Consider the following 26,320-nt stretch of genomic DNA (forward strand, 5'->3'; position numbering starts at 1 on the left):
AACTTGTAACAACATTACACAAATTTTTGACCAAAATTTTTGTATTTCAAAACATATTCATTCCAATAAATAAACCATAAAGTGCCACAATGTCAATTTATCAAAACTCATATCCAAAATAAAATTATATATAAAACTCCAGGATCCTCTTTATCATAAAACTATCTATGGTGTGTATGTGTGTGTACAATCAAGCCGGCGCCTTCCCGTGATCCTGAGAAGTACCTGAAACACATAACACATAACACGGTAAGCATAATGCTTAGTGAGTTCCTTAAATACCACATACAACCCATTAGCCACTCTAGGCCATACTCAATAAGACCCTCTGGTCGGTGTGTCTCAGTGGGACCCTCCCGTCCCAACTCGATAAGCTTATAATAACAATACTCAACATAAATCACAAAGACATAATGAAGAATATCAACCACACAGATAAGCACGATAAACATCTCAGTTACACAAAGGTACCACTCAAGTTATGTATAGTAAGAAGACTCACCTCGTAAACTAGCAAGTAACAACCACATACTCGGGAATCCCGAACTGGCCTCTGCCTAACACATTAGATAAGCATCTCTAATCAATACCCCACTCTTACTCAATTACTCCAAAAGTTTCTCTTACCCTCTCTCTAACTCTTGGACCAGGTAAAAGACCATTCAACTCTAGCCAACAATCCCAGTTTGACCTGACTCGCCGAGTGCACTCATGTGACTCGTAGAGTCTAGTCGCTACTCAGAGGTCCTTGTGATGGTGCAGCTCGTCGAGTTAACCCCTAACTCGCCGAGTAACAGCATTTACAGCTCATCGGGACAAACCCTAACCAACTCGTCAAGTTGGCTCCTCTACTCGGCGAGTCCATTCAGACTCTTTCCCTAATCAGAATATTTTAAGGCCCAAACTCAAAATCTACACTCTTAGGGCTCATTGATCATGTAAAGTCACATAATTTACGTCCATGCATGGCACTTTGGGCATGAAATGCCAAGAACATGCTCTAATATGGGTTTTTCACTCAAGAGTTCCCTCAAGGCTGAATAAAGTAAGGACCTTTGGATGCTAGAGACCTCACAAGGTCTAGATCTGAAGTCCAAACTTCTATGCGATTTTAAAATCCTCAAGGTCCTAGTAATATATAATAAGGAGGCCCTAATCTCCAGAAATATGAGATCTACCCAAATAAATGAGAAAGGTTCAAACTTTATACCTTTAACAGGAGCTCTTGGATAAATAACAATGGATCTAATAGCATCCTCTTACTCCTTGCTTGAAATCCTTCTCTTCTCTTCCAAAGATACACCAAATGCTCAAGTTAGCTTACTCTCTCTCTCTCTTTCTCTCTCTCTCTCTCTCTCTCTCTCTCTCTCTCTCTCTCTCTCTCTCTCTCTTTATGTCTCTCTCTCGCTCTCTCTCTCTCTATAAGCTCAAAGGGTCGTTTAGGGTTTTCTCTCAGGGAAGTGTAGCCGAAAATAAGGCTATAATTGCCTTTAAATAGGCCCCAAACTCGGGGATTTAGGGTTTCTCATCCCATTGTCTATTCGGTGAGTTGGCTCTTAGACTCGTCGAGTAGGTCATTAACCCCACGTGGCACATCGCGGCTCTACTCGACGAGTTGGAGCACCGAATCGTTGAGTAGCTCAATAGATAAATATATAAACAATAAATAATATACCTGGAAGTCCGGATGTTACAGAGATTGAAGGTTTCTTCGATTTTCCTAGTTCGCTTGTTAAGCACCCTATATGCCACATAATTATGAGAATAGACTAAGAATATTCCGTCATCATCCTTGGACTGAAATTTCAAAAGATTATCCTTAATATTCATAATGAAACACCTGCAACCAAAAAAATGAAAAATTTTAACATTTGGTTTCCTATTGTTAATGATTTCATAAGGGGTGATTTTAAATCGTCTATGAATAAATGACCGATTTTGAGTAAAACAAGCGGTAGAAACAGCTTCAACCCAGAGATATTATGGAATATGTGCACAAGTCAACATTGTTCAGGCAGCTTCACAAAGTGAACGATTCCTTCTTTCGACAACACCGTTCTTTTTAGATGTGTAAAGAGATGAGAAATTGTGAGAAATTCCTTTGTCAGCCAAATATGAATCAAGAACCTTGTTCTTGAATTCATATCCATTATCACTCTTGATTTTGCAGACCTTTTTCTTTAAGCTTAATTGATGTGCTTGATGAAATCTATCATCACTTGAGCTATTCCTGATTTCAAACAAAGAAAATATACCAAAGTAAACCTAGAAAAGTCATCAATTATAACCAAAATGTACCTCTTCTTGTTGAGTGTTTCAACTGTCGAAGGACCACAAATGTCAATATGAAGAAGTTCCAAAGGTTCGATGATCTTCGAATCAGTTACAATTGGATGTCCTTATCTATGTTGTTTTCCTTATTCGCAAGTTGCACATAAAGTATCATTATCAAAATTTAAAACCATCAAACCTTGAACAAGATCTTTTTCCACCAATTTGTTTAGATTCTTAAAGTTTAAATGAGACAATCTTCGATGCCACAACCAGCTGACATCAGAAGAAGCTTTCAAAAGTAGACAAACTGAAGGAACACCAACAATGTGTTTGATGTCAAATGTAAACATATCGCCTTTTCGCTTTGATTTAAGAATAACTTCTTTTGTTTCTTTCTTCGATATGACACTTCCTTCTTCGTCAAAAAACAACTTGATTGTCAGTGCCCATAACAAGTTGTGAAACACTGATTAAATCATGTTGAAGACCTTTGACATAAGCTACTCTGTTGATGGTAAAATTTCCATTGGTCACCTTTCCATAGCCTGTGACTTTACATTTTTTATTGTTTCCAAACTTCACAACACCTTTCCTAGTCATGTGATGAGAGCAACCACTATCGATATACCATTGATCATCGTATCACTCATCACTAAAAACCTGCAATCAGTTAAAGAATTTAGGTCCCCAAGGCAGTTTGGGTCATTGGTTATTAGAACAAAATGTTTGATGAAATGAAGATCCTATTATCCAATTATGAACTTTGGATTTGACACTATCAATTAAGTCCACTTCCTTATTTAAGGGTATCGAAAAGTAATCATTCATTGACTTTATTCTCATTCTTCTTAGTTTGAGTCTCGTTGACTTTTTCTTTCGAAATTGTTCTCCATTTTGAACAGAAGGATTTGAATCTTTTGATGAAGAACTTCCATTAGATTATTTATTTAGATATTTTTCATATGCATCCTTGATCTGTTCTTGAAAGAAGTTTCCTGATTGAAAACTTTTTCCCTATCCTTCCAACCAATGATTGATATTCTTCACATTCATTTTTCCCTTAACAAATGAAGCTTTAACTTTTTGTTTCGAAGGTGGGTTTGGAAAATGTGGTTGATTTGGCTTAAAAGATTCATTTCTTCTCCCTTGAAGTTTCAAATTTTGATAGTTACTAGTTGTCATTCTTGGTGAAACATAAGATTTATAACGATTTTGAAGCTGATTTTGATACCTAATTTTATGTTTTAAAAAAACTTTTTATGGGTTCGAAAATTGATTTTGATGTGGAACTTGATAATAACTCTTTTTCTCATTTGTCTGAAAGTCATTTCTTTGAAAATTATGTTGTGAAAACTTTTGATTTGATGAGTTTTAAACAAAATTATTTATTTTTTGATTTTTCACATAACCATCATCATAAGAAGTTTGAATATGCTCTTTTGTTTTAGAAAAATCTTTTGGTACACTTGTTGATTGTGAAGTCTGTTTCTTTTCAACAAAAGATTGATTTTTTGACTTTGGCTTAACAAATTCAGACTTATTATTTTCAGCATTTTTGGTTGAAAGACTTTGTTGTTTCCTTTTAGACACATCATTTTTCAATAAGCATTATTTCGAGCTTTGTTCTTCGAAATTCCATTTTCTTGACAAATCTTTTGAACATTTTCTTGTAAACTTTAAACTTTTTCATTTGGTTTTTCAGGAACTTTTACATTTGATTGTTTTTTTAGCTTTTGGTTTTCTGTTTTAACAACCCAAGTTCGACTTGGCTTTTGTCGTTGAAAAGTGTATGAATTTTTGGTGAGATTGTTCTTAATTGTGCTCTGATTTGAGAAAAATTCTTCTTTCGAAGCTTTCTTATTATCCTCTTCAACAAGTTTGTTTATTTATGGTTTAACAATTTCTCCATTTTTTTTTGTGACAAAAACTTGATTTGGAAAGAAAACACATTAGCGCTCTTGAAGTTTGGGTAAACCATAGAACTTGGTTCAAGATAGTGAGAACCTTTTTCTTTCATGATTTCATCGGATTTCTTTGTCTCTTCCTAAACTTGATCTTCAACAATTTGAGGAATGGGTGTTTCTTTTGAAACATCTTCATCGTCATCACTATCAGTTTGACTATCTTCGACGGTCACATGATCAGGATCAAAAACTTTTGAAGTAGAGGGTTGGTCTTTGTCAACTTTAACATTCGAATCATGCCATATTTCTTTACCCTTAGCTAATGATTTGACATTAATGACAAATAACTGAGAACAATCACCAACTTCTTCTTCTTCAATATCATTAATATTGTCATCTTCGATATCAACAAAATTGTTTTGGAAATTAGATGTCGAATTCTCAGTATTTTTCAAAATCTTGATTTGTTCATTTTTAGTTAGGGTCTTATTAACAATATCAACAACATCATTAGCATTCAGATGTTCATCTGTTTTCACAATACCATATGAATATCTATTATCAAGAACCTTATCCATCTAATAAATTATCATCTCATAGTTATAAGAAGTTGCATCTACTTTCTCTCTTTCAAAAGATAAAAATAGTAGATGCTTCCTATGTTGTTCTTTACTTATATCTGATGAATGGTGCAATTCAGTCAATTTACCATATAATCTCTTAGCTGAGTTACAATAAATGTTTCTTTGTTTCAATAGAATTTTATTATCCGTACTCCGACTATCCCTATCACACATGATGTTTGTAATTTGTAATTCTAGATGATCTATCTTAGCTTTCTTTGCCTCCAACACCCTTTGTGTTTCTAGTAATTTAGTAGTAGACTTTCTAGCATCATTGCTAGCAGAGATAACTAGATTATTAACATTAGTAATAGCATCATCAAACACAGTTAACACATAATTATAAGCACTTGAAGGAATATTAAAAGATTAAAGTAGAGAACGTACCTTCGATGTCATTAGTGCATTGTCCACAAATGTCGAAACAAGAAAGCTATTTGTGATTTTCTCTTCTTCTTCCTCGTCATACCTCGCGAACCTGGCTCCATGTGTCATATTTCTCATTTCTTCGTCATTCGAGCCTGAAGACCATACTTGGTATGGTCCCTCATCTGTATCTTCTCCTCTAGCTACTAGTAGCAATCCCTTCGACCTTGCCCTTACTTCTTCCAACCTTTCTGAGTAGTATGCTTCATCTTTGACCCTGTTTTTCTTTTCTTCCTTCTTGCGTAGCATACAATCATTTGCCATATTATTGGCCCCATTGCAATAGTGACAATCAATTCCTGAATTTCCCTTAAGCTTTTTCTCTTACTTCGATTCCTCACCCTTCGTTTCTTTCTTCTCAAACTTCTTTTCATCACTAACCTTCCCGGTGTAGCTTCGTTTTCCTTCCCAAGTTTTTGACTTCACATTGAAAGGCTTTTTGTAAAATTTCTTTACTTTATTTTTTGAGTAAAAAGCTACAGCTTCGTCATCAGAGTTGACAATAAGACCTTCATCATCGAAACTTTCCTTCTTAGCTTCTCTTCCCGAAACCTTCGATACCAGTGCTAATAGACCACCCAGATTGATCCTTGACTCTTCGGCTATTTCATTCACTTCACCTTCGTGAGCTTTTAACACGTTGTAAAGATCGTTTAGAGAATATAAATCAATGCTCTCTTGTGTCTTCATCAAAAAAACTCACATTCCTCCACTCCTTGCGAAGGCCCATTATGAAAGTGAGATTGAACTCCATAGTTGACCTGGTAATTCCATTGAAGGGCTCAATTAATGGTTTGGTCTAGGCTTTCAATTGTAATAGTTCTTTTTAGTAGTTTTGGTGTAATAGTAGGTCAAAGTTGGGTTCACGGTTTTGTAATGAGTTTACGGTCGTAAACTAGTTTACGACTGTAAACCCCATTTCCAGCCTATGTCCTGTTTGCGGTCTTAGTCCCTTATAAATAGAGGATCTGAGTTGACTTGGGAGCCGGAGTTAGAGATACGGGAGCAGCATCTAGAGTTATTTGCGGAGCAAGACTTCGAGGGTGAAGTACAATCCTAGTAAGGGAGAATTGTAACATCCGAGAGAAGACTCACTGAGTAAGTGCTTGAATGAGAAACCCTAAATCCACGGGCTTGGGGCCTATTTAAAGGAACTTATAGCCTCCTTGGGAGGTCACACTTCATAGAGAGAAACCGTATCCCCCCCATTAATTGTGTAGTGAGAGAGAGAGTTCATTTTGAGCATTCTTGTGCATTTTGGAGTAGAGATTGGAAGAGCTTGGTGGATCTAATCAAAATAAGGTTGTGGATCTTGCATTCTTCTGTCATTAGCTTCTCTTCTGAGGTAAAAGGATCTTACATTGGTCACATATTTGTTAGATCTTAATTTTGGGGAGTTTATAGGGTTTTCTCCCAAATCATCTTGTGTCCTTGAGTTATTGGAACATGGTTGAGGTTAGAACCTCAGATCTGGACTAGAGAAGGTCTTGAGAGTCCAAAGTTTCAAGCTTTATTGAGCTGGAGGCAAGCTCATGAGCATTTAACCTTTCTTGGTGCTTGTAATGGCACTATGGAGGATATATGCCATGCATGAACGTAAAGATCGAAGCTTTACATGACATTGAAGCCTAGGGAGCCTAGATCTAGTGTTTGGAGTGTTAGATTTGCCCAGAAATGTCAGAATGGTAGTATGGACTAGACAGACTCGCCGAGTCCAAGTGTAGACTCGACGAGTCGATTAGGGTTTACTCGATAAAGTCTGAATATGCTGTAACTCGACGAGTAGACGGATCTACTCGACGAGTAAAGTTGGTTTTCATAAGGTCTCTGAGGGAATGAGGGGACTCGACGAGTCCTCCTGGTGCACTTGACGAGTTGAGACAACATGGACTGTCGACTCAAGTTGACTTTCGTTGACTTTTGGAGTTTAGATCAACTATGAGTAATGGAGACCATGGAGGGGTAGAATAGTCTTTTAACCTTACCAAGAGATAGAGAGGGTTTAGTAGGAGCTTATTGGAATAATTGGTCTAATTAGAGATAATCACCATATGTATTAGGCGGAGGTTGTTTCGGTGATTCGTGTACGAGATGTATTAGCTTGCTTACTTCGAGGTGAGTCTTCTAACTATTCATACCTAGGGTGGTGATCAGAGTTATGTGACATAGTATCCTATATGTTATTTGTGTACTGTGATATATTGCATTACTTCTATGTGATTGATGTTATGTATTATTCAAAGTTTATAGAGTTAGGACCGGAAGGTCCACAAAGTTAGGACCGGAGGGTCCATCAGAGTTGTGGGACTGGAGGGTCCCACTAAGACACATTGATCGGAGGGTCTTACAGCGTTTTGGCCTCGAGTGGCTAATATGTTGTATGTGGTATTTTAGGGAACTCCCTAAGCTTCGTGATTACTGTGTTATATGTTATGTGTTTCAGGTACCCCAGAGGATCGCGGGAAGGTACCAGCGTGATTGTATACATCTGTTCGGGATGACATGGAGTATTCTGGGATTTGACTTTTGATTTAACTTTTATGTTGACATTGAGACACTTATGATTTTCTTGAAATATAATGTATGAATTTGGGTATTTTTAAAATGAAAATTTTGGTTGAAAATTTACGTTGTTACAGATTCCCACCTACCCCTTGCAGAGTTCGCCTGCAACAATAACTATCATTCAAGCATTGGCGCCCCGCCTTTCGAGCTGTTGTATGGGCGGAGATGTCGCACCTCGGTTTATTGGGGTGAAATTGTACATAGGGTGATGGGGGCGGACGAAGGTAGTCTTGCATACTACTGAGAAGATTCAGCAGATTAGGCAGCGAATGCAGACCGCTCAGAGTCGGAAGAAGAGTTACACCGACATGCATCGATCTGAGTTAGAGTTCCAGGTTGGGGACATGGTGCTCCTGAAGGTCCCGCCCTGGAAAGGTGTGATCCGCTTCAGGAAGACGGGGAAATTGGGTTCCCAGTATATTAGGTTATTGAGGATTATTTCCAGGATTGGCAAGCTAGCTTATAGACTAGAGCTACCGGAGGAGCTTAGTCAGATCCATGGCACTTTTCATGTTTCGCAATTACGAAAGTGCATTATGGATCAGGAGGTAGTGGTATCATTAGATGACATTCAGGTCAATGAGCGCCTAAATTATGTTGAGAGGCCTGTGGCCATTCTGGAGAGGAAGATGAAGGTTTTATGGAACAAGGAGATACCTTTAGTAAAGGTATAGTGGGAGCACCGAAGAGGGTCCGAGTGGATGTGGGAGCTAGAGGCAGAGATGCGGGAGCACTATATGGAGTTGTTCACAACGGCAGACTTCGAGGATGAAGTCTACTTCAAGTGGGGGAGAACTGTAATGCCCCGATTCTCAGGTATTGATTTATCGTTATAATTTTCATAATTTCAAGGTCTACTCGCCGAGTTGGATGCCTGGCTCATCGAGTAGCAGCGGGTTGGGCCATGAGTTTAAGTGACCTAATCGTCGAGTCCAATGTAGGATTTTACGAGTAGGAGCTGGAGGATGAAACCTTAATTTTTGGGGTTTTGCACCCTATTTAAAGGATCATTAGCCTCCTTTAGCCTCCTTACAGTCCCTTGAGCGTCCATCAAACCCTAATACGTGTGTGTCTGCTCCACTTGTGTGTTTTAAGCTTTGGAAGGTGGATCTTGGTGAGAAAACCTTAAGTATCAAGTAGCTAGCAGCAAGGAACTTGTGTGGAATCAAAATCTACCTTAGATAGCATCATTTGAAGGTATCAAGTAGTTACCTTGACCTTATTTCCTTCTAGATCTCATTTGGGTAAATATTAGGGCTTTTCTAGCATATTAAGAAGCTTTTATTGTGCATGAGCTAAGATCTGAAGTTGCAACTTCAGATCTAAACTCTCTTGGGTCTCTAAGTACATAAAGCTTCCAACTTTAGCAAGTGTGTGCAATATGGAACCTTAAAATGGATTAAAAAGCATCTGAATGGATGAAGGATTGAAGGGACTCAACGGGTTGCATGGTCAACTCGGCGAGTCCGATGAAGAATGCCGTTCAAGGACTTCTACATGGACTTGGCGAGTTAGTGGGGTGATTCGATGAGTAAATTATGGTTTTCCCAACATTGGTCATGCATGAACTCAGTGAGTTACAGGGAAACTCGACGAGTCAGTGGGGGGATTTCACGACTACCCGAATTCTGGAAGGACTCGACAACTCAGTGACTGCACTCGATGAGTCGGGTCAACATGATCTGTTGACCTTGAATGTTGACTTTCACTTTACCAAGGGTTGACTATTTAACTTCTGGGCATTTTGGGAATTTATGAATATGATTCCATGGCGAATATAGGTAGTGGAGTTTGTGGAAGTGATCCGCTAGTTTGAGCTTATCTTTCGAGTCGATAGTTGAAAGGTGAGTTATCCTCACTACACTCAAGGGTCTAAGGCACCAACGCTGGCCCATTGGATTGTTATATGGATAGCTATGCTAGTATGGTCTGTTAGATAGGTATTCTAGTGGGTAGGATGGTATTATGTGATATGTGGTATGATCTGTTAGATCGGTATCCTGGTAGATAGGATGGTATTATGTGCCATGTGGTTTGATCTGTTAGATCAGTAGTTGTCTATAGACTGTTATGTGATTATTTGTTATATGTGCATATGTTTGTTGGCAGTTGAGGCTTATCTGCTTTGTTCGAAAGCCAATAGACCAAGGCATCCAACCTGTTGGTTGCGGGACGTGAGTATTCCATCCTGAGGATAATTGGACCCATAGTATGTGGACATTCAAACCTGTTGGTTGTGGGCTTGGGGTATTCCATCCCAAGGATGATTGGACCCATAGTATGTTGGCATTCCAACCAGATGGTTGAGGGCCTGGGGTATTCCAACCCGATGGTTGACTAGACCCATAGTATGTTGTTTATGATTATATGTGTACTGTTGTGGGTATGGGTATTTTAGGGGAACTCACTAAGCTTTCGGGCTTAAAGTTTTAGTTTATTGTTTCAGGTATATCAGGGGATCGTGGCAAGGAGAAGGCGTAATCGTATAGCTCCTCATGTTTTGGTTTATGTTTCTAGGAATCTTCTGATATAGAGTATTTCGAAAACAAATTTGTAATAACTGTTGGTTTTAAAATGTTTTGAAAAGTTTTAAATTGTCTTGAATTTTGTGGGTGTTACATTCTTCAATACAGTAAATGATTCCTAGTTTAGGAGATTCTATTATTCTAAATTCACAATCTTTGATTCCTTCAAGACTAAAGTACATCTCTTGAAAGTGTGACAAAGGAATCATAGAGTTTATCTGAAATTCTATTGATGCAAAATCAAAAGTTATTCTTTGAAGATAAGTTTTGACATGAATGAGAGCTGCTTTGGATTTTTCTTTTGAAGGGGTTCTTTAGTTCAGTTCTTTTTCAATACACAAAAGGTCGATAGGGTAGGAAATTAGGAAGTATGCTTCTGTGAGATAGCATTATAGTTCTTTTGTCCTCTACATATCATATGAGTAATATTAAGTTCTTATTCTAAACTTTTATCCAAAGAAGGGACAACAACTTTCTCTTTGTTCAACTCTTCTTTGTAGAAGAGTTGAAATCAGATGACCCTGGTGTTCTTGATCTATTAGTTGTTTCTTTATTTTTTAATCAATTTCATCTTCTTGGAAAATAGGCTTTAACTAAGGGATTTATTTTTTCTCGATCTTTTTATTTTTGAGGTCACTTGGAGGAGTTTAACTCGATATTTTGGCGATGAATGTGTAGGTCTAGAAGCTTTTGGAGGAGACTTCGGCGGATTATGAGTTTTATTCTCAGAGGTCTTTGGATTACCATCATCATCCAAGAGAGTATGGATGATTGTTCCTTTTAGGATCTTATTCTTATTAGAATTTTTTAAGAACCCTTCTAAGGGTAGGTAGATGTATTTTTTTAGGGGAGTTGTGGGTTGCTTCTTCTTCTCCCCCTTTCATGATGGATGGCCCATCAGGTTAATTGTTTGACGTTATTTGAGATTTTGGAATAGCTACTCATAATTATCAGAATGTTGGTCTAATAGTGACATATATTTTTATGTAATTGTTCAACTTCTTCTCCATGTTGCTTACCCAAGTTAATAAAGATGGTGTCAAAAGTTTCTTTGACTGATGCCTTGTAGTTAGAAATCTCCTTGGAAAGATTGATGATGATGGTAGTGATAGGTGTTTGGAAGTCCTCAAGATGCTTGAGGTAATGATGAGAGAAAGATTCAGAAAGAACCTTATAAAGGGATTTTTCAAAATCTTGACAGGTGATTGACGGTTCCCTTGTAGGAGTCGATGTAGGAGGCGGCTTAGATAAATGTTCTAAAATGTGATCAAAATTATTTTTGTTCCCATAATAGAATTCGTAACGAATTTAACACTCTTTAACCAAAATATTGATATTCATAACCAATTCGAAACCACATTTAATAATTTTCTTCGCATGTTAGGGATGCTGAATCCTAGCCTTAATATCATAACTTAATATCTTTCTCTATCTGAAGATTCTACCATTCGTAACCAATTCCAATTGGTTAAAGAGTGTTAAAGAGTGTTATATTGGATTCAGCATCCGTAACACTCTTTTTAAAAATTATTAGAATTGGTTACGAGTTCTGTTATGGGAATGAAAATAATTTCGAGGTTTCCTTTCAACATGTTTCCTTTCAAGATTTTACCTTTTAAAAAGTGATATCAAATATAAATATATTTGGTTAAAGAGTGTTAAATTAGATTATGAGATATGGAAATAACATCCTTTCAATTATAGTATATTGGTACCTTTAACATACAATATCCATACTCAAAAAATTATGACATTATCCAGAGGACTTGAGAGTAGCAACTTGCAACAAATGATGGAGAGGGAGAGAGAGAGAGAGAGAGAGAGAGAGAGAGAGAGAAATACACACTTTTGATTCTTTGAGGACCAACTTACAAGTCATCCTCCAAGGAATTGGCATCCTCTATATGTGCTTTTTCGATCAAGTTTTCATCCAGAATTATCAGAACTGGTGCAAGATTGAATTCTAAAGTCATTTCCAATCAGATACCATAAACCAAAGGATTTTGTTCCTTAATGATATCAAAGGATTTATTTAATAGTAATAAGATGTGAAACCTTCGAGTTGGCCTACTTGTACTAAGGTATAGAAGGGATCTAATCATTCTTCGTAAGTATTTTGATCTACTCATACTCCGGATAGATTTGCATAAATATTTGCCTCAAAGGACATACGAACTTTCGGTGATGCATAGTTGTCAATGGAATACTTCTTGAGTAGTTCGAAATTATACTTTTCTTGGTGAAAGAAAGTACCTTGTGTTAGATAAGGTGTCTAAGTCCATAACTATATTTGGTATGTACTTGACCCGAGAGTAGCATGGTCCATTTGGGTTGCATGGCACCAGAACAATCTGAAGGATGAACATTTGAGAAGAGGTTATTTATGATTTCTTAATATATTATAAGTTCTAATATATTAATATGAAATAATATTATTTAATTAGTATCGATCAAGAATTAATTTGGAATTACTTTTGTGATCAAAAGAGACTAATTAAATATATAGGGATTGATTGTGTAAATCAATGATTCTTATAATGTGAGCCAATGATACGTAGTTCATTAGGTTGGGCGAAACCAATGTGACAACCCATGGATAGTCCATGGAGGTTTAAACCCATGGAGCCTAAGGAATATGGATGGTCATGAACATTAGTGTTTACATGGTGTAACCCTAGTTTTGCCACACTATATAAGAAGACCCTAATCTCCTAAAATTGGTACCTAACTGTTCTTTGGAAGATCTATAGCCAAATTTGGTGCAAGACATTATCTCTCAAGTCCTCCAATGGTGGTGGTGTTGTGTGAATCATTTGAGGCATCACATTTGGGGTGCTAGGCTCTTAAAGGTCCAAGGTTACATGCTACAAAAAAAGGTATGTCATCCAACTAGTTTTTGTTATAAAAGTACTCATGTTGCGTATGCTAGTTACCATAATGCTTTAGAAAATCAAGTTGTATGTATAATTAGAGAAAACATAGATCTAAAGCTTTTAGGGTTGTATGTGCACCTTAAGGTTGTTTGAGTACTGAAAACTCATAAGTGGTATCAAAGCCTACGATTGTTTTTGTTATACTCGATGTTTATTGGTTTTCAAAGTTGAAAAAATCGAATTTCTACCTTCTATCCAGTGAACTCGCCGAGTCCACTCAGAAAATGACCAACTCGACGAGACCAAATCATGTACTCGCCGAGTTGGTGCTCCAGTAGGCAGATTTTTGACTTTTGGCCAGAAATTGGATTAGGATCATTACCCCAAACTGTGTTTTTGAACAATGAAATCTATTTTTTCATAAGGTAATGATCATGCTTTTCCAATTAAACGGTAATTTTCAAAGTTTCAAGATTTGTATTAGTTTATATGATTTGCCAATTTTTTGAAAATTGTTGATGTGAATTATCTTTGCTTATGAGTTTAACTAGATCATAGATATTATTTGACACTTCGTGTTAGTTTAATTGTTGATCTAAATGCTTTTTAATGGACTCCATAACTTGTCCTCATGTTATGGAAAACCAAAATTCTTTTCTTTAAAAGTCATTAAACTCATAAGTTATGGAAATGAAAAGTTTTGACAAGTTTCAAAACTAGTCCTCAAGTTTTGGAATTTGTAAAGTTACACTTATGAATACTTTAATTCCAAAACTTAGAATTTTAAAAGTTAAAATTCAACTCTTATACTATTATAATATTATAGGTTTAATAATTATATATATGTATAAGACAAGTCAATCTTACCTTTAGTAGGTCTCATTCACGAAGCCGGTGGATAAAGGGGGTATAAGGTTAGTGCCTATAAAATGGTGGTTTAATGGGTGTCCACTCTCACCCTCCGCTTCCTTGACTGGTGGAGGGTCTTTAGCCGAACGGGTTGGATAAGACATCAATTCTCATTAAAAGTATAATGACAATTATAGAGTAACTAACCCTTTTATAAATTCCCAATCTTAGTTACTTTAGGAAAATGTGAAATTGATGCTAATCAATGAAATATCGCTTTGCACCTTCCCAAGTCATCGATGGAGCGTGTGTGGTTAACTGGCAAATTAACTTGGACTAGTAAGGGTGGCAAATGGTAGCTTTATGTTTATCACAAGGTCAATGGAGCGTGCGTGGTTAACTGACACATTGATTAAGGTGATAATTGACATTAAGAGTACCAAGTACATATTCATGGTTATTCACACCTTGCTTGTGATCCTTGGTATCCCAGTCACAAACCTGAAGGGCATAATCGAAATTTAAACAGACCATTGAAAAGTTCAGTGAATCTCAAAGGATCTAGGAATTTCAATGCAATTAAAACTTAATAGTCAATTTCTTTTCTCATGGTGGAAATTGTTAAATCGCCATTTACCTACCTTCAAATATGTTGCAAGTTGGATTACAACATCCTTCTTCCAAATTGTACAATATTGTGTTAGGTCCTAGCCTTAAGATTTCATTTGGGTGTTATATTAATGATTCTAATCTAATCTAAACTTTGTTCTTTTCTTTTTCAGATGTCTTCTAACACTGCTTCTATGTCCTCAACAAGGAGCTAAAGGAAATTGATGAGTCTTCTGCTACTCCTCAGGAGATTGCTGAGTTTAGGGCACATGATAAGGATGCCACCAAGGTAGCTTGTATCATGCTTGCTACTATGTTAGCTAAACTCCAAAAGTACTATGAGGACTTCTAACCTTTTGAGATGCACCAAGACTTGATGGAAAGATACCATCATAGTGCTTGTCAAGAAAGGTATGAAATCATCTGCTCCATGATTACAACAAAGATGAAGGATGGTGAACCCATCACGGCCCACTTGGAGAAAATGCAAAGGTTTGTAGACTGCTTGCTCAAATTGAATATTAACTCCGATGAGGAGTTGGCCATAGATATTTTTCTACACTCTTTACCTCCCTTTTATGATCAGTTTCGTGTGACTTATCATATAAACAAGGAGGAGGTTACTTTGAGAAAACTTCAAGGCCTTTTGACGACTGCTAAAAGTGGTCTCAAAGGAAAATCTATTGTAACCACTCCTACAACTACTGCCCTTGTTATGGAAATTGGTAAAGGAAAAGGGAAGAAGAGGAAGGCTCCTTCTAAGAGCCGCAAGGGAAAGTCTCTTGACGGATCCTCTACAAGTGGAACCAAAGGTGGTTCTGCTACTGCCTCGACCATTCCTAAGGAAGCAGAGCGTTTCTATTGTCATGAAAAAGGGCACTTGAAGCGAAGCTGCCCCAAATACTTACAGGATGTCAAGGATAGGAAGGTTAAACCCACCCATGCAGGTATTTACACTATTCTATCTAAAAACTCATCACATGCTAACGCTTGGATCCTTGATACAGGCTGTGGATTTTACATTTCTTCTAATGTGCAGGGACTAAAAAGAAGTAAGGATCTGGAGCACAGGAAGATAAACTTGATAATGGGGAATAGGAAAGTCTCACTTGTCACCAAGATTGGAGTTTATTCTTCATTTCCTAGTAGTTGGTTAAAAATAGATTTGAATAATTGTTGCTACTTGTTTGATATGGCGAGAAATATTATTTCTTTTCATGGTTTGTACAAACAAGGTTTTACCTTTTCATTTGATAATGTAATTGGTGATATTAATGTTTTTATTTTAAAGCATTACCTTGTAATGGTGTATATAAAAATGTGATGGTTGTAGACAACTTAGGAAATATATATGTTGCACATTGATTCGTCTAATAGTTTAAATAAGGCATCCTTGTGGCATTGTCGTCTTGGACATGTCAACAAGAAGCGCATAGGCCAACTCCAAAAGGTTGGAGTCTTGTAGTTGTTCGACTTAAAGTCAGATGACACTTGAAAATCTTGTTTCCTTGGAAAGATGAATAAATCACCCTTCACTGGTTCTTGTGAAAGGAGTGAGGGTTTGTTGGATCTCATACACACCAATGTGTGTGGGCCCTTCAAAACCGCCACAAGGGATGCTAACCACTTCTATGTTACTTTTACTGATGATTACAGTAGATATGGCTATATCTATTTAATCAAGCATAAGTTAGAAACCTTTGATAAATTCAAAGAGTTTAAACAACAAGTGGGGAATCAGTTGGGTAAGAAGATGTCACACCCCGCTAAAGTGGAAACGCAAGATATGACAGCGATAAAGGTTTCATTGCAAAAGATAAAGATACATCACCATAGCAATATTTAAAAGTTTACAACCCATAGTTTAAACAAAAAAAAAGTACAAGTTTTCCAAAATGACATTATTCAACTTCATAAAATAACTTCCACACGATGCATCATGCTCTATGATGATGGATCTTTATATCCACTTACTAATTATTTCCTAAAAAAACATGTAAAACGAGTGTCAACTATGAAAATAATTGGTGAGTTCACAAGTTTATAAAATCAAGATTTGGTATAAGACTTTCCATAAATAAAATTACATTGCTTTAATGAGAAACCAAGTTCATTGCTATAATGAGAAACAAAGTTGATTGCTATAATTGATAAACGAGTTTATTGCCCAAAATAATAACAAGTTTGTATGTATATGAGCAAACAATGAGTTCTCAACCAAGCCTATGACTGAATCCCTATCAAGATCTATGATTATCGTTCCATAAATTATATGGTATCATGCACTCCAGCAATCGGACAGGTGAGGAGTTGTCAATTCCTAATAGCGCTATCCACAATGACCATTGGCTCAAAGAGTTAATGATTAGAGAAAAATGTAAAGGAAGGGCCTTAAGACGATAAGTTCTCATGTTCCGTGTTACATAGACATACATAGAGAGATATAGCAATAAAATAGCAATCATGTTTGATACAAATCAATTTAAATACAACAAACAAATAATAGTTTTCCGAGACATGTTTTTCCACCCCAAAACATAAAAACTGAAAATAAGGGAGTGTGTGAATACTCACAATGTTTCAAGTAGGTACAAGTGGTGCTTCGGAATACATCAACGTCTTACTACCAGGACCCTACGACATCAAACACACACTAGTGAGTTTCCATGTCGAAATCTAATGCTAATATACTAAACTCTACATATAGAGAAGTGCCAAATTTTTTTGTTCTAATATTGGTTTTATATTAATTGGTTACAATTTTTCTGAAATTATGAAAGTTTATAACTCATGTGGTTAAGACAATTTTGGATATTAATTTTCCGTTTTTTTTTTATTTTTTTGTAATATTAATTAAGAGTATTTCAACACATTTTAAGACGTTTTAAACTCCTAAGAATATAAAATTTAATCAAATAGTTTCCAAAAATTGTCAAATCTTGTATTTTCATTCTAAATACAGTAGATGTTGTGCAAAAAAATTCTCTTGAATTTTTGATGTGATTAACTATTTTTCCGAATTTTTAAGCCTTTATAACAATATACATTCATGAAAAATAGCATCGAACAGATAAAAATTCCCAAAAACTTTTTATAACTAGACATACTTAAGCTGGGAAAAATATAAAAAATGGATTTCTAAACTTTTTAACCCGATTTTATGATTTTTGAGCATTTATTATAATAAAAAATGAAATAAAAAGCAAACAATTTCCAAAATTACCCAAACTTTTTATATTACTGTTATTAAACATTATTAATCTGAGAAAAATATAAACATGGATTTATCAACTATTTAACCCGATTTTATGATTTTTGTGCATTTATTATAATAAAAAATGAAATAAATAGCAAAAAGTTTCCAAAATTACCCAAACTTTTTATATTTCTGTTATTAAACATTATTAATCTAGAAAAAATATAAAAATGTTTTTCTAAACTGTTTAACCCGATTTTATGATTTTTGTGCATTTATTATAATAAAATATGAAATAAATAGCAAACAGTTTCCAAAATTACCCAAACTTTTTATATTACTGTTATTAAACATTATTAAGCTGGAAAAAATATAAAAATAAATTTATAAACTGTTTAAACCGATTTTATGATTTTTGTGCATTTATAATAATAAGAAATGGGTTTAAGTGTATTTAATCTTGGGAAAATAGGAAAAAAATAGCATACAGTATTAAAAAATCATAAAATGTTTTATGTAGCATTCTAATGTATTATAAGGTGTTCTGGTAAATTTTCGTGAATTTTAGATGAGCAGAACTATTTTATTTGTTTTTGGTTCATTATAAATACAAAAATCGAGGAAAAATAGGAATGCTTTATGAAAAAATTCTTAAAATATTTTTCTAAGTCTTTTACCTCTATTAGGAGCTGCAAAAATTATCATATATCATTTTCACATTCTGTAATGTGGATTTATAATTTATTGGGGATATACAAAAAGAATATCAAAAGTCATACTAAACAGCAACAAAAATCGATGAAACTTAATGAGGTGCCATCATTTACTTTAGCGGTTATCCACGATTTTATCTAGGATTTATAGACCTCAGAAAGTATTTTATAGGATTTAAGCCCTTGTTTTCTTGTAACAATTTTAATAAATCAAGGAAGTGATAAAAACTCTTGGAATTTTCCAGATATTCATATCATCTTACTGAGAATCTGGAGAAATTTTATTTCAAACTGAAAAGGAATTTTAGATTTTTATATAAATAAAATCATTTACATGCACTATTAACAATGTACTTTGATCATCTAGCTCTTTAGCATGGACATATGTTGGTCATAGTGATGTTTTCAAAGAAATACTTGAATGGATAAGGTATATGAACCTTTAAAACTTGTAAGAATCCGTATTTTAGGGTTTGGCATAGGTTTTGGTCATTGGATTTCACCATTAAACAACATGCATGTTGTTCTTGGGTGAAACCCTACCACCATCATCATCAAACTCGACATTCATGGATATGTTCATGAATGTTCATAAAGAATGGTGTAGAAGAATGAGAAGTACAAGAAAAACCTTTAAAATAAGAAAGATAAGTGAGGGAAGATGAAGGATTTTCGTGATTACCTTGAAGAACAACCTTAGAAGATGAAGATTTGAAGGTTGAGAGGTGTTCTTGGCTAGAGAATTCCGTGGGTTTGGAGAGAGAAAGAGAGAGTTTGAGTGTTGTAAAGAGTGGAGTGTGAGAGAGAGAGAATGAAGGGGAAGTTGAAGTGTAAGAGAAGAATAATATGATTGAGATTTTTGGGAAAAAGGGAGCCTTAGAGAGAGGGGGTCGGATTTTGGGTAGATGAGAGAGGTCTTCTCCCTCCTAATTTATGTTTATAAACTTTTCATTCAATTTTTTTATAAAACCTAAATTTTTATCAAAATGTTTCTTTATGTAATTCTTGATTTATTTAAAAAATGTTGTTTTTAACTAATAAATTATGATTAATGTTTGATAATTAAATGTTTATGTCTTTGATTATATCCCATAATTTGATTCTTTAAATTTGATATTAGGAGGTTCAAAACAAGTCTTATAGAGTTTTTAGGTTTTAAATTTTATAAATTTGGATGTTTGGGCTTTTTAGAGTGTTTGGAACTTTGTTAGATATTCACCATCATATTGAAATGAAATTAGAAGATTTTAATTTATTTTTAAGGTTTTATACTCTTTTTCAATTGTAACAAATGTTTGGAGTTTATTCTAATTCGGGTATTGGCATTTCCTACGGTATCTAGACAACTTACTAGAATCGTAAGAGTCAAGTATACAAGTCCTAGATTTTAGTTAGATCCTAGTTTATGCAAGATTTTGACCTAATTTATACTACTAGGACATGGCATGTTGTGCATATATGGTTTTTTTTTATAAAAAGATGCATGAGTCTGAGATTGACCTGAATTTGACAGTTGTCATAGTATCCCCCACTTAAAAAGAATTTCATCCCGAAATTCATTCTATGTCATCATTTTTCATCGTATCGAAAAGTTGTGGATACTTTTCCTTCATGAAGTCCTCACGCTCCAAGGTGTACTTCGGCCCGCATTTTGAGTTCGAACTTTCACAATCGGAATCTTACTCTACTTAAGTTGTTTCACCTCCCTATCAAGGATTTCTATCGGATCCTTAGCAAAGTTTAGCTTACCGTTCATCTTAATTTCCTCCAGAGGTACTCTCAATGCATCGTCGGCTAAACATTTCTTAATATTGGAGACGTGGAATGTGTCGTGAATGGCGCTTAACTCTTGGGGCAATTGGAGTTTATATGCCACCGGACCGATCCTTTCAGTGATCTCAAAGGGTCCAACATATTTTGGGCTTAGTTTTCCTTTCTTACCAAAATGTACAAGCCCTTTCCAAGGCGACACCTTTAAAAGTACCTTGTCTCCAACTTGGAATTCTAATGGTTTTCGAGGATTATCCGCATAACTTTTCTGACGATCTCTGGCGGCTTTAAGCCTATCTCTGATGATATCAATCTTGTCAGTTGTTTCTTGAATAAGGTCGAGTCTAGACAATTGCCTATCTCCGAATTCCGTCCAACACAATGGAGAACGACACTTGCGTCCATACAATGCTTCATACAGAGCACATTGGATACTCGTGTGGTAACTGTTATTATAGGAAAACTCGATTTGAAGCAAATGAGTATCCCAATTTCCTTTGAATTCAATGACACACGCCCGTAGCATATCTTCCAATGTTTGTATTGTTCTCTCCGTCTGCCCATCTGTCTGAGGGTGGTAAGCTGTGCTCAAATTTATCTGGGTTCCTAGTGCCTTCTGTAACATCCACCAAAATCATGATGTAAAACGACTATCTCTATCAGAAATGATAGATATGGGTACACCATGCAGAGCAACAATTTGTCGATGTAGATTTGGGCCAATTTTTCCATCATGAAGTCTTCCCGAATAGGGAGAAAGTGAGCAGATTTTGTCAATCGATCCACTATGACCCAAATTGAATCGTGACCTTTAGAAGTTCTAGGAAGTTTGGTAATGAAATCCATGGATATCTGGTCCCATTTCCATTGGGGAATTTCAGGCTGTTGCAATAAGCCGGATGGTTTTTGATGTTCAGCTTTGACTATTGAGCAAGTCAAACACTTTCCAACATACAATGCAATATCCTTTTTCATTCCAGGCCACCAATAGTACTATTTAAGATCCTTGTACATCTTATCCGCTCTAGGGTGGATTGAGTATTTAGATCGTAAAAGGTGTGATGGTGATGTGATGACATGAGATTCTTGTATTTGATGAATTATGCAAGGACAAAGGAAAAAAGAAAAAAAAAATAAAGGGTGTTGGAAGATTTGAAAATAGACAGGAAGTCAAGGTTGCAGGGTGTAAGAATGGTTTTTGGGAATTGTGAATGGTTTGTAAAAAAGTGGTGAAAAAAGAATTTTAGCGATGGTATTTATCAAAATAATGTCAAAGCAGATATATTATGCCTTATAGAAAGTACTCTTAAGATTCTCCAATTTGTGGAGATAGTGGTTCTCGATTTAGATAAAAGCATGTGATGAGTAATTGATTCGGATAAGATACAAAAAAATAGTGCCGAACCACTTTAGAGAAAAGTACATGATATATATATATATATATATATATATATATATATATATATATATATATATATATATATATATATATATATATATATATATATATATATTTCAGGTTGTATGGAAACAAAAAACCCTAAAATTCATAAAAATACATAAAAAAATACTTAAAGATCACAAAACGTTTTTTTTTTTTTTTTTAATTTCATTTATGAAAAAATCGCAGGTTTTTAAATAAATTTGCTAATTTTTTTTAAATTATTTTTTTGTAATTTTGATTTTTTTTCAACGAATTTATTAAAAAACCTACGTTTTTTTTATAAAAAAAGTTTTGTAATCTCTAAGTATTTTTTTTATGTATTTTTATGATTTTTAGGGTTTTTTTATTTTCCAAATAATCCTTTATATATATATATATATATATATATATATATATATATATATATATATATATATATATATATAGTAGGTTAAAACATATGTATTACACGGGTGATAAGTTAAAATAACAAATACTAACAAAAATTTAGTCATTATCATGAACTTACAAACACTCGTTTGTTTACATATGCCAATGTAAAAATTTCTTTGTTCCTACATTTCTAAATGTGTAATGTTCTCTTTAATAAATATTTTTCAACTATATCCATATCTACTCTTATCATGTTCGAAATCTTTAAAAAAAAAAGACAATTTTTATGAAGTAGATTGTTATAAATGACAATTTTAAAAAAAAAAATAGAATGATATGAATGATTTTAACACGAAAGTAAAATGTTATAACTCACATTAAATTAAAAATGCTACAATTAACATACAAATACTATAATTATCATTGAGATGAAATTAAATGTTATAATCGATATTAACACAAGAGTTACATGTTATATTTCAAAAAGAAAATAAAAGCAAAATGTTATAATCAACATTAACATGAAAGTTGAATGTTAAAATTGAAAAAAAATACCGATATAATTGACATTAAAATAAAAATTGAATGCTATAGTTTTTAAAAAGAAAATGAAAGCAATGCTATAATCAATACTGAAATTAAAGGCCAATGAAAGTTGGATGTGAAAATTGAAAAAAAAAATATGATATAATTTACATTAAAATAAAAGTTGAATGCTAGAATTGACAAAAAAAAAATGAAAGAAATGCTATAATAAACATTGATATTAAAAGCTAATGCTATAACGAAAAAAAAATGAAACTAAAAGGATACAATTAACATTAAAATAAAAGTATAGGGATATAATTTTAAAATATAAACGACAATAGAAATGAAAAAAAATATATTTTCTATTTTTTGCAAATACCCTTAAGTTCTAGACTCCCTCACGTTTCTTCAATAATGACAAGACCTTGATAGAAGCCAAAGCTTAAAAAATGTATTAAAGATAAATAAATATAAGATAATTTACATATATGTCACAATAAATAAAATACAACATATAAGCATATTCAACAAATATATATATATATATATATATATATATATATATATATATATATATATATATATATATATATATATATATATATTCCCTACTATATGAAACATCTAGTAAAGAATAAAATCAAAATCAATTAGACTATTTAGATATTGTACACACCTTATGACAACCGATTAAAAGTACACTTGATAACAAATCAAGAATGAACCACCATAATATATCAATTAAATGCAACCTTATGATAAATAAAGAATGAACTTGTAGTGGCGTTTGAGTTCGACTGCAAATCCAATCTTACTAAGTGACACGATTTATGAAATGTGACATTTATATAAAATCAAGGATCGGACTCAAACGAACAAATATAATCCTATGATTGACCGAATTCAAGAAACATGGCCAACATGTACAATCCTATTAAATGACCAAATTCAAAATAACCATATATCAGTTTAAAAATGACAATTGTTTAACATATTTAGAGACTACTTCATCATATTTTTAACAAAATGACCATATGACAACATGGTTTTATCTTGGAAATAATTGAGACCACATTGTCATATGAATATGATGATAGTTTAAAAATGCAAATATTGACCATTTTTACCTTATTCTTTTGAGCAAAATGACATTCTTCATCCAATGTAGGTCCTACCACCAAATTTTGGATGTAGCATTTTGAATCTTATTCCTTCCAAGTCCTTTAGGGAGTAATTTATCATATTTAGCTTGTTCAGAGATTCATATCGTCATGGGTGTCTATGTGCCAATGTTATGAAACTGATTTTGTTTGAGAGTAGGAGTGACCTCTATAACTTGCAAAACCAAATTGAATGCAATAAAATAAATGACTTCCAGTTGCATCATAGCTAACACAATGCAAATGTTGGTTAAGATCTTGCCAAGACGCTCCATCACCATTGTCATTAGTCATTAACCTCAACCTGCTACACCCATCACTATAATTCTGACTTTTGGGCACACTCCTTGTCTTAGCCTTTCCTACACTTGAAGAAAAAACAAATAATCAAGTACTTTATTCCTTTTACTAATAGGCAATGTAATTCACTTTATACTCATAATAACAATCTACTATCATTTCCTTACCGATACTATACGGGTTGATTAAAAATAATTAAATATGAAAGTGTGAATATGAAACGTTTTTTAAAATAAAATTTCAAAATAAATACGATTGTAATGATGGATAAGTATTTTAACATATACTAATAAAAAAAACTATTGATATAATAATAAACATAAGTAAAAATATGAATTTTTTAGAATTACTTGTTAAACTAATTGATGACCATGTCGTGTTACGTGTGTGACTATATTTCTAAATAACTTGATGTTCAATGCAATGAGATGCTAACACTTATTTGAATAAAAGAAATAATCATAAAAATTCAAACCATAAATCGATAACCCACAGTGTCAAACCGAAAAAACCAATAACCAAACCCAAATAGTAGTATGCAATTACGTAATATCAACATAGTTATATTTTTTTACTAATAATAACAATATACTTTAATTTTTATTTATAATATCTAGCATTGTTGCTTTTTACCTACGTATCATATTCTCACAACAAATTATCCATATAAACATATCCATTCAGGAACAATGTCTCAAAACTATGTTTCTTTTTGCAATTTGAGTTGTTAAACTTAGAAAACATTAAAATTTCATTTGTTTTCATACCATCTGCAATTTTTACATAATACATAAATAATGTTTGTTTATTTAAATGATCTACTATACTTTCCCTGTATAGTCCCATTTCCTAAGTACCAATTGTCGAGCTGGAATACACTCGTGGGATGAATTAAGTCCTATTGTCGAACATATTGTAAAGGAACAAAACAATTATCACATGGAAAAAATGAAAATCTAAAATTCCAATAAGCACTAAAACCGAAAAACAATATTATTTTTGGACTTTATTAAATGCTAAACACAAATGCCAAATTTGTAATTTTGTCTAAATAATACCCAATATTATGCTAAAAGACTAAAAAATACAATGTTATTATAAGGATAAATGAAAGCTACACAGCACCACCATTTCAAAAAAAAAAGAATTAAGACTCATAACATGAATTTGTTAATAGTAGCACCAGACAATGTTATTATAAGAATGTGATAAATCCAATTATACACATATGTAATTTGATAGCAAACATGTTATAGGTGGCCTTATGAACATATATTTTTGCATCGAAACAATGTTCATCACCTCAGAAACATATATAATTGAGTCAAATATAAACAAAACCGTTGAAACATCAAGTTGAATGTACACCAAAAAAAACAGCTATTTCTAGGAAAAAAATTGTAAAATGTTTCATTCCAAAACTCACCAGAATGTTAATTGGCCTTTCCGACCCTTGCAGTGAATCCATGGAATGCGATATTATCCATTTTATGTGCTATTCAATTAAAAATTCCTATAAATTGATCATAAATAATAGATCAGGAGGCAAAAAAGGGAAAAGATATAAAGTGACAAATATGAAAATCTTCAATAAATTAGATCAATTATCGACCCCAGATTGTTTAAAATCAATGGAGTCTGATATTGTCCCCTTCTCGACCATTTAAGAGCAAATCCCCACGACAAAAACTTTTTTTTACATTTAACATGCAACACCCCTAATGAGAGAAATTGCTACTACTAAATCTATGTCTGACATTGTGAAAATAATGTCATCCTTTTCTTACATCTGTAGACTTAACCCGATTAAGATACCACATACATAGCTCTGAATCAGATTTACAGTCATCATCATAATTCTTATAGTTTCCATTTTATGTGCTGCAATCAACTTCTTTGTTTGTTATCAAGCCAAAAGGTCAAATAAAGAAACTATGTTCATATTGTTTTAGTAGATAGGGAAAGTGGAATGTATAATTGGTTATTCGAAGTAGTAAAATTGTAGAATAGCGCTGTTCAAAGTCGTTGAAATTGTGCCACTATAATATAGAAATACAGAAAAAGTTCCTCTATAATAAACATACAATATATGGTTCGAATATAAACAAAATTACAGATTTAGTTTTGCATAATGGTTAAAGTAAAGAAATGGTAAAATAAACAATTTTTTAATGTTATACCATCCAACT

The sequence above is a fragment of the Lactuca serriola genome, chromosome 6 (genome assembly GCF_051521515.1).
Source record: "Lactuca serriola cultivar US96UC23 chromosome 6, Lser_US96UC23_V15, whole genome shotgun sequence".
NCBI lineage: Eukaryota > Viridiplantae > Streptophyta > Magnoliopsida > Asterales > Asteraceae > Lactuca > Lactuca serriola.